This window comes from Furipterus horrens, unplaced genomic scaffold, assembly GCF_987537825.1.
Source record: "Furipterus horrens unplaced genomic scaffold, mFurHor1.1.pri manual_scaffold_1, whole genome shotgun sequence".
NCBI lineage: Eukaryota > Metazoa > Chordata > Mammalia > Chiroptera > Furipteridae > Furipterus > Furipterus horrens.
The window spans coordinates 180,920,922-180,931,808 of NW_028327171.1; the positions used below are offsets into that span (position 1 = coordinate 180,920,922).

Below are 10,887 nucleotides of genomic sequence, written 5' to 3' on the forward strand. Positions count from 1 at the left end.
TCAATGCATTTTACTGATACATGTAGAGGGTAGGTAGAAAGTAACTTGCTAACTTTAAAAACATCAGCTATTATGATATCTTAAATTTTACTCTTCAGAAAAAAAGGTCATACATTATCACCTTGAGGTAACATAAATTAAAACTTTATCATAAATCAAAACATGCATCAAACTTTAAAACTATATCACAAATTTTTAAAGAAAGATTTTGCATTCATATCTCCAAATCTTTGGACAAAACTAAATCTGGCCCTCACCCGTCTTTCTGTTCTCATTACCATACCCTCCCACCATGTATCTGTTAAGAAAACCATACCAGAGTTATGCACGTTCTACAAATCCAATGCTCATTCCACTCTGCTGCCTAGAAAATCTGCTTTCCCCATCATTACCTAGAGAAATTCCCCTCCATCATTCATGGCCAGCTCCAATACCATCTCTTCTACAAAGCCTTCTTAACTTCTCCACAATTATGGATTGGCTCTTTCGTGCTGTCAGAGATTTTTAATAGCTTCTTTTCTAAGTTATATTGACTATTCCTTAAGACCAAGATCTGTCAAATAAAATCCTTTTTTGAGCCTAACATAGTACCTTAGCACATATCTTTGAAAAGAGAAAAGAACAGAGGAAGAAGATAACAAAGGAAGTATCAATAATTAGATGTTGTTTCTAATAACTACCTTTTTTGCTTTGGAAAACTATTGGGAGCACAAATTATTATTTGTACTCTGTTTATAAACTATAACCAAGATAATTCAGATATTGGAAGACTTTCAAATATAGTGCTTTAACATCTGCCAGCACAGCAGTGAAAAGGTACATAGGTGTAGCATGGACATCTCCCTTGACTGCTAATCTTTGAATAAAATTCAAAGTTATTTAAATAATAATATAAGTAAAATCAAGTTTGGTTTTAAGAAAATTTGTATTATTAGAGTGAATAGCTTCCTAATTAAAGAATAAAGCTTATAGGGAAGGAAAGAAAATCACACAGTTATTAAGGAAGTTTAAAGAATTTAACATTTATTTGGGGCAACTGTTTCCCAGGAATGAATTGCTACATATTAATTTATGGGTCAAATACACTAGATTCTCTGGTTCTCCAGAGGCCTTTTCTAGTCAAAAGGGCTTTCAAAATAAAGTGGGGGTGGAAGCGGAGGCTAAGGGACTATTCCTTCATGCCTAAATGCATTCTCAGAGTACTAACATCTGTTTCAGTTTACATACTTGAACCATGACTTTACACATGGAAATTAAACTTCGGCAACATGCCTAAGAAGACTGTCTGCAAAAGAACTACGTGTACCATCGACAGCTGGAATTTGTATAGGTCCACATTCTACACAGCATAATAGCCTGTGAGTCACCAACGACCCCAGTTTCAAAACCTAAATGTCAAAGATCAGCTCCAAATGCTCGTGAAACTTTCACAGAAGAGAGGGATAGGACAGTGAGGGAAGAGGAATCTGATTCCAAAACAATATGGAGGAGTTCTAGAATTTAAACAGACGCTTTCTTTGTAAATAAAGTTGATCAAAAACACAAAGATCGTTTTGAATTTCCTTTTATTAAAAATTATCATTCCATAACATTCCACTAAGCTTATTAGTTATATATTTAAAATATTTTTTTCAATGTGCTAACAGAAACCTACAATTTCTAGTAGACTTAAGTGTATATAACACAAAACCTGCAAGAAGAATGATGTACCTTTGCTGCCACCATGTGGTATATTGGTATTTTTGCAGTTGCAGTTGAGGGTGTTTTTTTGTTTGTTTTAGGATTCCATATTTCATTTCCACTTTATTTCACGTTCAAATTATTTCCTGAAATCATCTCAGAGGCTTTTGGTTTTGCAGAACTTTAGAGGTTCAAGCTCTGTGGTAATTAAATGTTTCTTACAGCACATGAAGCAAATTCGGGATTTGATAGAGGTAAATGACAATTGTTAAGGTACTTCCTATTTCATAGTAGAATTTTTGAAAAAGCAGTTATTGTTGAACAAGGCTTATCACATTTGATTTACAATTAGGGAATATGGGAGCCGACTTTGGAGAGGACGTTATCCAGCTCCCATATCTCATTGACAGAGAACTGAGGTTCAGATGGGTTAATTGATGGGTCAATTTTCTAGAAGCAAAAGTGGGACTGGACGTCAGGCCCTGTCTCAGGCCATTTCCTGGATCAAGCTCATGGCAAACAGTAGTTTTGCTGGTTAGTTCTGTTCCCCAGCATCCAAACAATTTCACAAAATAGGAAAGATACATGACTATTAGTAAATTATGTTAAAAACAAGATATTTAAAACCTAAATCAATACATGTAAAGAGTTGGTGCAGACAGACAAGGTTTGTTTTCACTGCAGCAGTAGCGTCTGCACAACATACCCCCTCAGCGCTTCCCCCCTCCAAGAGAGGTAGCGCTGCCTGCTGCAGATTGCTTCAGCTCTATTTTCGTAGACTGAGTCTCAGCTCGAGGCTCGAATTTGGCCACATTTCCTGCTCCTGGAGCTGCCACTACTGGCTTTCCTGCTTTCATACCTTTTGACAAAGGAATGCGAGTGGGTGCAGGTCGCTGGGATGACCCATCTGGTCCTGACACTGACTGGGTTCAGAGTAGATGAGGTTGTGACTGGTGTTATGGTGACAGTGCTTGTCACTTTGTTTGCACCAGGGCGTGAGGAGAGATGGTTCCTGGGAGAGTGAAGGACAGTGCCAGTGGAAACCTCCTTTTCAGCTGTCACGTTTACAGGTTGGACAGTAATAACTGGACTTGCTCCTTCTGCTAAAGTCCCAGGGGATCGTTTAAACTGAGAACCTAAATGAATGTGAATTTTATTGTCTTCTGTGGTTATGATATTAGCATTGGAGTTGTACTTCGATACTGGAGTTGGAACAGTTTGTTTTTCTGGGGTGACTTTGAGGACAGTCCTTCCCATGGGCATTTCCTGGGAGTCGGGAGGAAGTGCAATCTCAGCTGGGGCAGCCGATGTAGACACTGTCATTATCTGAATAGAGGATGTGGGCCTGTCTGCAAACACACCTCTTCCACTGTCTGGGGTTTTCTCTCTGGAGTATGTGGTGATTGTGACTGGGGACATGACTCGTTCTGTGCTGAGAGTACTGTCTCCACTTTTTGGTCTTTGAGATATAACATTTGGTGATGGAATAATGGTTATCCTCGGTTTCTGATTCCCTAATGTAGGAATGACAGTGGTACTAGAGAAGAATTCTTCAGATGTCAGGCTTGTTATCTCCGAAGTCACAGTGCTGTTTTCATGGTCTGGCGTCACTCGAATATGCAGGGGCTGGCCCTGCTTTGGTGAAAGAACCAGCTCTCCTGGGTGCCCTGGACTGGAACTGGTTTACGGCCCTTTCTCTTGAGTGACTGAGGGCCCATTTTCCCTTTATCTCATCCATGGAATCCAAGACTTGCGCATAGTGAGCTCATTGGCTGCTGGAGGATACCTGTCTAGGACAGAGGATCGTTTTATGGGTTTTTTTCAATCCCACCTGCTGAGGGTTACTCATGATGTGATTTTCTTCTTGGAAGGATTTCCGTATAAATACTGCTGGTGTTTCCTCCTCCTCTGCTGCGTCGCTTCTGACAGCATCAGTCTGGACTCCAGTGGAGGTCACCAGAATATCTACCATTCTTCTTCCGTTCATACTGGGTCTCAGAGCTCGGCTATAACGTTTAGAAAGCTCCAACTCTTTGGTCAGATTGAGGACCTCCTGGCCCATGTTTTTATTCTTATTTTCTTCTTCCATAAATCTTTGCTGAAGGACAGAATAATCCACTTGGAGCTGAGAAAGCTGATCTTCTTTGTTCATTAATTCATGAATCTTCTCTTTAAGAGCTTGTACTTTGGCTTTTAAGTCTCAACTTTTAGCCTCTTCCAACCGAAATCTGTGTCTCAGCTCAGCTTCCTGGCTCACAGCCTCACCTTTCCCTATTGCTTTATTCTTGGCAATTTGGTGCTTTATCTCCTCCAGTTGCTGAGAGAGGAAATTAGCCTTATCCTGCTCAGTTCTAAATTTCTGCTCCAGCTGATCATACTCATCCTGTCTTCATCAAATCCCCTTCAACGACCTCCAGTTGTTGGAGACGCTTCTTCAGTCTCTCAATTTCAAGTGTTAGCTCCTTAATCTTATTATCTTCTGGGCAGGTAAACTCAGGCCCTTTTCGAGACCTTCTTGTTATTTCTCTTTCCAGTTCATCAAGTCTCTTCTTTAATAAGTCAACACTACAGCTTAACTCAGATGATTTTTCTTCTTCACTTTTCAGTTTGCTTATTAACTCGACTCTCTCTTTTGTCAAATTGTATACTTTTTCTTCCATTTCAGATTTCAGTTTTAAAAGCTTCTTACTTTCTTCGATTAGTTTTTCAGTTACATCCATAACCTTTCCTTGTTCCACCTTAAAATTTTTGTTGAGTCCATCCACTTTTCTCTCTTCTTGCTTTATTTTTTCCATCATATTTTTCCTTTCATCAACCAGCACCACAATAAATGACTTCAACTTTGTAAGATCATCTTTTAGGCTTAATTCAGCCTTTTCCAATCTACTTTCAGAACATTCCAGTTCTTTAACTCGACACTTGACCATCTCCAGTTCATTTAGCAAGTCTTTGGTTAAGTTCTTTTCTTTCTCCAGGTTTAAATGTAGCTGGATGCATTCAGATTTACTCTTGCTAAATGCTTCTTCCAATTTCTCCAGTCCAGACATTCTCTTCTGTAACTTCTCAACTTCAAGTTTGAGCTCGCTACTATGGTGTTCTTCCTCCTGCAACTTCTTCCTCAATTCCCTGCACTGGGATTCGGTTTTAATGATCTCCTCATCTTTACCCTCCATTTCAAGCACACGCTTCTGGAGATTTTCCACTTCTGCCATGAGGCTGGAGTTGCCACATTTCCCTTTGGCAATTTTATCTCTTAACTCCTGAAGTTCTCCCTCTGCCTTTTGCAGATTTTTGTTGGTCTCTTCTAGCTCCTCAATTCTTTGATTTAAGCCAACCAGCTTGAGTCTAAGTTGCCTGTTGTGAGACTCTTGATTTGCCAACCTAGCATTCATCTCTTCGTGCTCTTGGGAAAACCTCAAAGCCTTGTTTTCAAAATCCACTTCTTACTTGAGCAATTTCTGCCTGTCTTCTTTGGATTTGGAAGTAATGGCTTTGAACTTTTCTTCTTCTTCCCTCAGTTTCTGAGGAAGATCCTGTACTTCCTGGCTTTGCAAGTCAAGTTGCTCAATATGCATTTGTCTTTCATCCACCAGCATGAGTGCAAAGGACTTTAATTTCACAAGCTCATCTTAGTTTATTGAGCCTCTTAGCATTTTCCTTTTCTTTGCGGGCTTGGTAAGCCTTTTCTTGTTCCAGGAGCTTTTTCAACCTCTCCCACTCCTGCTCCAGCAGGTTGGTGAAGTCGTCGCTCTTGTTCATGTAGTCAGTGTGTTTGTGCTTCTCGTTTTCTAACTCATCCACCGTGCGCTTATGACACTTCTCTGCCAGCAGCAGTTGTTCCAGCATGCGCCGATAGGTTTGTCTCTGTTTTTCCTCAGGTCTGTCCAGCTCTGAAATTGGTTTCTCATAGACATCTTCTCCTATGGATTTCTCCTGGGCTAGGATGACCTCTCAGTGCAGGACCCGCAGCACTTTCTCTGACTCCGCAGATCTGAATGAGCTTCCAGAACCTCTGGCTTGGTTTTCTCTGTCTTCTGCATGTGGATCACATCTTCCCTGGCCTGCAATTCTCCTTCCATTATACTAAGTAGCTGGTTGAGGTCTTCTTTGGATAACTCCAAAAATTTCTTATTCCTTTTTTCACTTTCTCCAGATGGTTTTAGGTGTCATTTGACAGTTCCTGAGGCCATGACATCATCCTCCTTTCTATTTGATTTGTTCTTCTTTTTTGCATCTTCTGAGAGACTTTTATCATCAATATTACTTATGATGGCAGATTTGGGGCAGGAGATATGCCCGTTGGATGAACTTTCACCACCCTGGTTTCGGGATCTCATTCCCACCTGACGTCAGTTTGTTTAACCAAGGGTATGTCCTTTATGCAGGTAGTTTATCCTTTGAAGAACCAGTGGCTTTCCCACAGCTCAAGAGAGACTGGAGTCCTGGAAAACTATCCAGCCCAAAAGAATACAGAGGAAAAAGCTTTTCCCACTCTCTTTCCCAGGACTAGCCAATAGCTAAAGTCATGCAGGAAACTGAGTAGAGAGAAGGGGAAAGCAGCTTCTTCTCCCTGAAATCCTGATCAGCAGGAATTGGAGGCTGTTGTATATCTCCCACCCAGACTTTTGTTTAAACATTTTTTCAACTGTTGCTAGGTGTTGTTGGGTTCTGAGATTAGGGTTCTCATCTTCTGCTTTCTTCAAAACACTGTCAGAGCAATGACTTTGTTCGCAGTTGAGGTTTTTGAAGGCTAATGTTCATACTTAGTTCTGAAGTCATCGTCATAAACTCAGACCTCTGGTATGCAAATGCTATTAGAATATACGGTCTTCTCCCATAATAGTTAGTAGGAGCCCACAATGCAGGAAGCATTCACTGCATTATGATATGTAGAAGAAAAATGTAGCATCTTGCCTACAAAGAGCATACATTTGTTAACATAAAGACAAATCAAGCATAATGTGAGACAACTCAAGAGCTATGATAAAATTAGATGGCATGAATGATAAAGCAAATTTAAGTGCTCTGAGTAGAAAAGTCAGAAGATACAATAGAATGTTCATGTAAGAGAGTTGAGAAGTATTAAGGCTCTTGGGAAGGATTTAGGTATGCAGGATAAAAACAAGAGGGTATTTCAGATACAAGTATCATTAAATAAAAGTACGGATCTAAAATTGTCCTGGAATGCTAGAAAGGACAATCTGGGGTAGTTCTTTATTGCCAAGTCAAGAAGCCTGGATTTTAGCCTATAGGTCATGGGGAGTCTTTGATTCAATGTATCATGCATCCCCACCACCACCATTTTTGATATAATCCCTCTGTCACATAACTGTCTATGAGTTTGTATGAAATAATTTATTTCCCAAACTAGTAGCTCAGATCCTCTAATCCCTCACCCCGAGTAAGTAATGTAAGGTAACAGAGTCCTGAAATTAAAGTCAACCAGCAAATAACTGCCAAATCTCCAGGGGTAAAAAATAAGTAAATATTTTAAAAGCTGATGACTGAACCCAAAGAGATGTGAGACCTTCTTCCTAATATCTCAGTGAGATCTTCTGCTCTGAGAGGATGGGTGTACATTGCATGAAAGGAGTAGAATTCTAACAAAGAAGAAAGAAGAATTTCACAGCAGAGTGTAATGTAGTGTGTGTCAGGAGATGGGCAATATCAGGCAAAGAAATGAGGAACTGGGACAACTGCAAGGTGAGACCTTGGATGTCCAGGTAAAAGTAAATCCAGCATTGAGTTTATTTATTTGCTTTAAATGTTTGATGTAAAATTTTGAGAAAAATAGAAAGCTTAATGTGGGTCGTATATAATTGGATGCTATACTGATTTGTTCATAAAAATGAATTTACAGTGCATCATGAAGAATTAAGGCTCTCCGGAGTGAGGTTCAAATAACAGTTGCTCAGTCTTCGCATGTGCAGAATCATGGGGGAAACTTACACACAGCCCTCTTAAGGAAACATAGTGATTCTCAGAGAAATACAAAAACAATTTACCTTGTAAATAAAAACATTCTCTTAATTTACCATAATATACACAGATGTTTCTACTCACTAAAAAATAGCTCTTTGTATTACTATGCAGAGTAACAATGGTTTTTTGCCTTTATTCTTCTCCAACTCTCAAACTTATTCCTGGGACCTACTGATGCTGAAAAACTGTTCCTCTCCAGAGTCTTCTGCCCCTTCATGGCCACTCCTTAACAATAAAACACAGCAACATTGGATATTAAGATCTTTTCTTTAATTTGTATACAAGTAAAGTCATAGGCAAGGTTTTCTCTATAATAAAAAATAAAAAAAATAACAATAGGAGGATCTATCCAAATATTAGGATTCCAAATTAGGTCTCAACCAAAAAGAAGGGATATTCTTACATTAATAAGAAGCATCAGTGGAATTTAATGGAAAGAACTCTAAAATGGGTTTATCTTGCTATTCTCATTCTATCCTCTGAAGACACAAGCTTAGTAATTAGCTTGCAATCTTTTTGTGCTCTAATAAATGCCACTTAAAGGTATAAATTTTCCTCTGAAATTGCTTTCTTTGCAGTTTTAATAAGTTAGTGTTCTCATCATTTATTTCTATTAGTGCTATGCTCTATTTTTATTATTTTTTAACTTCAGTCATTTAGGGAAATTTTTTTATTTCCAAAAGGATGACTTAGTTTTGTTTTCTTCATTGTTCTCTAGGCAATTATTTTGCTTTAAATTTCTAATTCTGTTGAACTGTAGTCAATAAACATGTCCTGCATGATGTACTTTTGGAAATTTAATTAAATAGTCTTTATGATCTAAATGATAGTCTGTTTTGTGCATATTATGATGGGTGTTTGGGGAGGAAAGAATGTTGTCTATTGGCTATGTATGCAAATTAGACCAATCTGGTTAATTGTGTTATTGACACAGCCCACATCTTCACTTTTCTGACCGCTTGATCAGTTTATTTGTGATCACCAATTTCACCTTTAATTTCTAAGAATCTTTTTATGTTGTCTGAAGCTATGTTGGTAAATTATAAAATGTTCGGGATTCATATCTTCTTAATGGAATGTATCTTCTAAAATATAAAAATATTTCTTTGATCCTTTAAAGAACTTTTCTCTAAATTATACTGACAAGTATTGCTATATCTACTTTCATTTATAGCATTTTTTCTGTTATATTTTTTCCTGCCATTATTTTCAAACTTTCTGTATCTTGTTCTTGATTATGTCTTTTTAAAACATGTTTGTAGGCTATTGGATTTGCTCTTCCTCTAATATTCTTTGTCTATTTTTCTTTGGGGTTGTTTGGGGTGGTGGGGGATGGCGGAGATAAACTTCTGAAAAGATGACTAACATCATCAGTCATTAGTTAAATGAAAATAAAAACAATGAAATCCCACTATAAGCTTGTCATAATGGCTAAAATATAAAATTATGACAACATCAAATGCTGACAAAGATGTGAAGCAACTGAAACTTTCTTATATTACTGATTGAAATGCAAAATGGTAAAGAACTCTGGGAAAATAGTCTGGCAGTTTTTGTTTTTTTTTTTAACCTAAACATATCATTTGACCTAGCAATCCCAAAGAAATAAAACTTATGGTCACACAGGAACCTACAAATGTCTAGAGCAATAGCAATCATGATTTCCAAAACTGAAGGAAAAACCAAACATCTTTCAACAAAAGAATGAATAAACAAACTGTGGATTATCCATACCACAGAATACCACTCAGCAATTAAAAAAAAAAAAAAAAAAAAAAAAACAAGAAGAAACCATTGATCTACACAACATGAATCTTAAATGCATTATGCTAAATGAAAGAAGGTAGACTCGAAAGGTTACAAAAAATATACTACTGTTTTATATGACTTTCTGAGTAAGGCAAAACTGTAGAAATAGAGAGCGATTGCCTGGCATGATAGTTAATTTTATGTATCAACTTAACTGGGTCACGGGGTGCCAAGATATTTGGATAAAGATTACTTCTAGGTTTGTCTATATGGATATTTCTGGATGCAATTTGCATTTTAATCTGTGGACTCGGTAAAACAGATTGCCCTCCCAAATATGGGTGGGCATCATTCAGGGCCTGAACAAAACAGAAGGAAGAGAAAGGGAGAATTCATTCCTTCTCTACTTGACTGCTGAGTTGGCACATCGGTCTTCTGCACTTAGACTGGATTTCCACCATCAACTCCTGTGGTTCTCAGGCCCCCAGACTCAGGCTGAATTATACCACACATGCTTTCCAGTGTCCAGCTCGCATACTGCAGACTGTGGGACTTTTCAACTTCCATAATTGTGACGATCCTTTTAATTCATTAATTAATCCTACTGATTCTGTTTTTCTGGCAATCCCTAATTAATATTTTACTAACAAGAACGGGATGCTGCTGTACTAACAAAAGACTAAACATGTGGAAGTGGTTTGGGAACTAAGTAAGGTAGAGGCTGGAAGACTTTTTAGGTGTGTGCCAGAAAAAGTCAATATTGCCATTAAGGAACTTTTAAAGATAGTGATACTGAATAGGACTCAGAAAGAAATGCAGTAAGCTAGAGAAAATATGGGACTAATCAGAGATGCTCAGCTGCCTCTCCCAACAAATGAGCCAAACTTTCCTCGCTCTTCTCTATCAAATGCCTAGAGAAGTGTCTGATAGTTTTAACATCACATGTAGAGAGTGTCTAGCCACCTTTTATTATCTTCAATATTATATTCTTTCCAATCCTCCAAACACTTTTGAAAATTTTGCTGGTATTTTAGTGTTCGAGGGCCAATCAACAAAAACTAGTTCATGGTATACAAATGACAGTACATGAAAGGAAATAATAGATTTAAGAAGTAAATTCTTCACATTTAATTCTTGAAAAAGTGAAGTTCCACATTACAATTTACGTTTTAAACAATGGACTCCCCCCTCACTACCTTTCAATTGTTGCTCCTTTAAGCAGTATTTATAAGTATTTATAAGAAATTTTGTTTACCTTACATCATTTCATAGTCCTTTTCCCTCCTGAGTTCTTCTTAAGAAATCATTTTCTCTAATAAATCCTTATGGATTTTCCCCAAACTTTAGATTAAAAAACTCAACATTCCCTTTCTTTGACTACAAAATAAAAAATGCAGATATCCTTCAACCTTGCAATACCTATTCTAGGAATCTCTCATCCTGCAATACTGTAACAAACTTATGTGTGTAATGGGT

At 37.8% G+C, this 10,887-nt stretch overlaps 1 pseudogene; it reads right to left on the reverse strand.

Moving 5' to 3' along the window:
- Positions 1-2,390: 2,390 nt before the first annotated feature.
- On the reverse strand, positions 2,391-6,017 carry LOC150022381 (filamin-A-interacting protein 1 pseudogene; annotated as a pseudogene).
- Between the last annotated feature and the right edge of the window lie 4,870 nt (positions 6,018-10,887).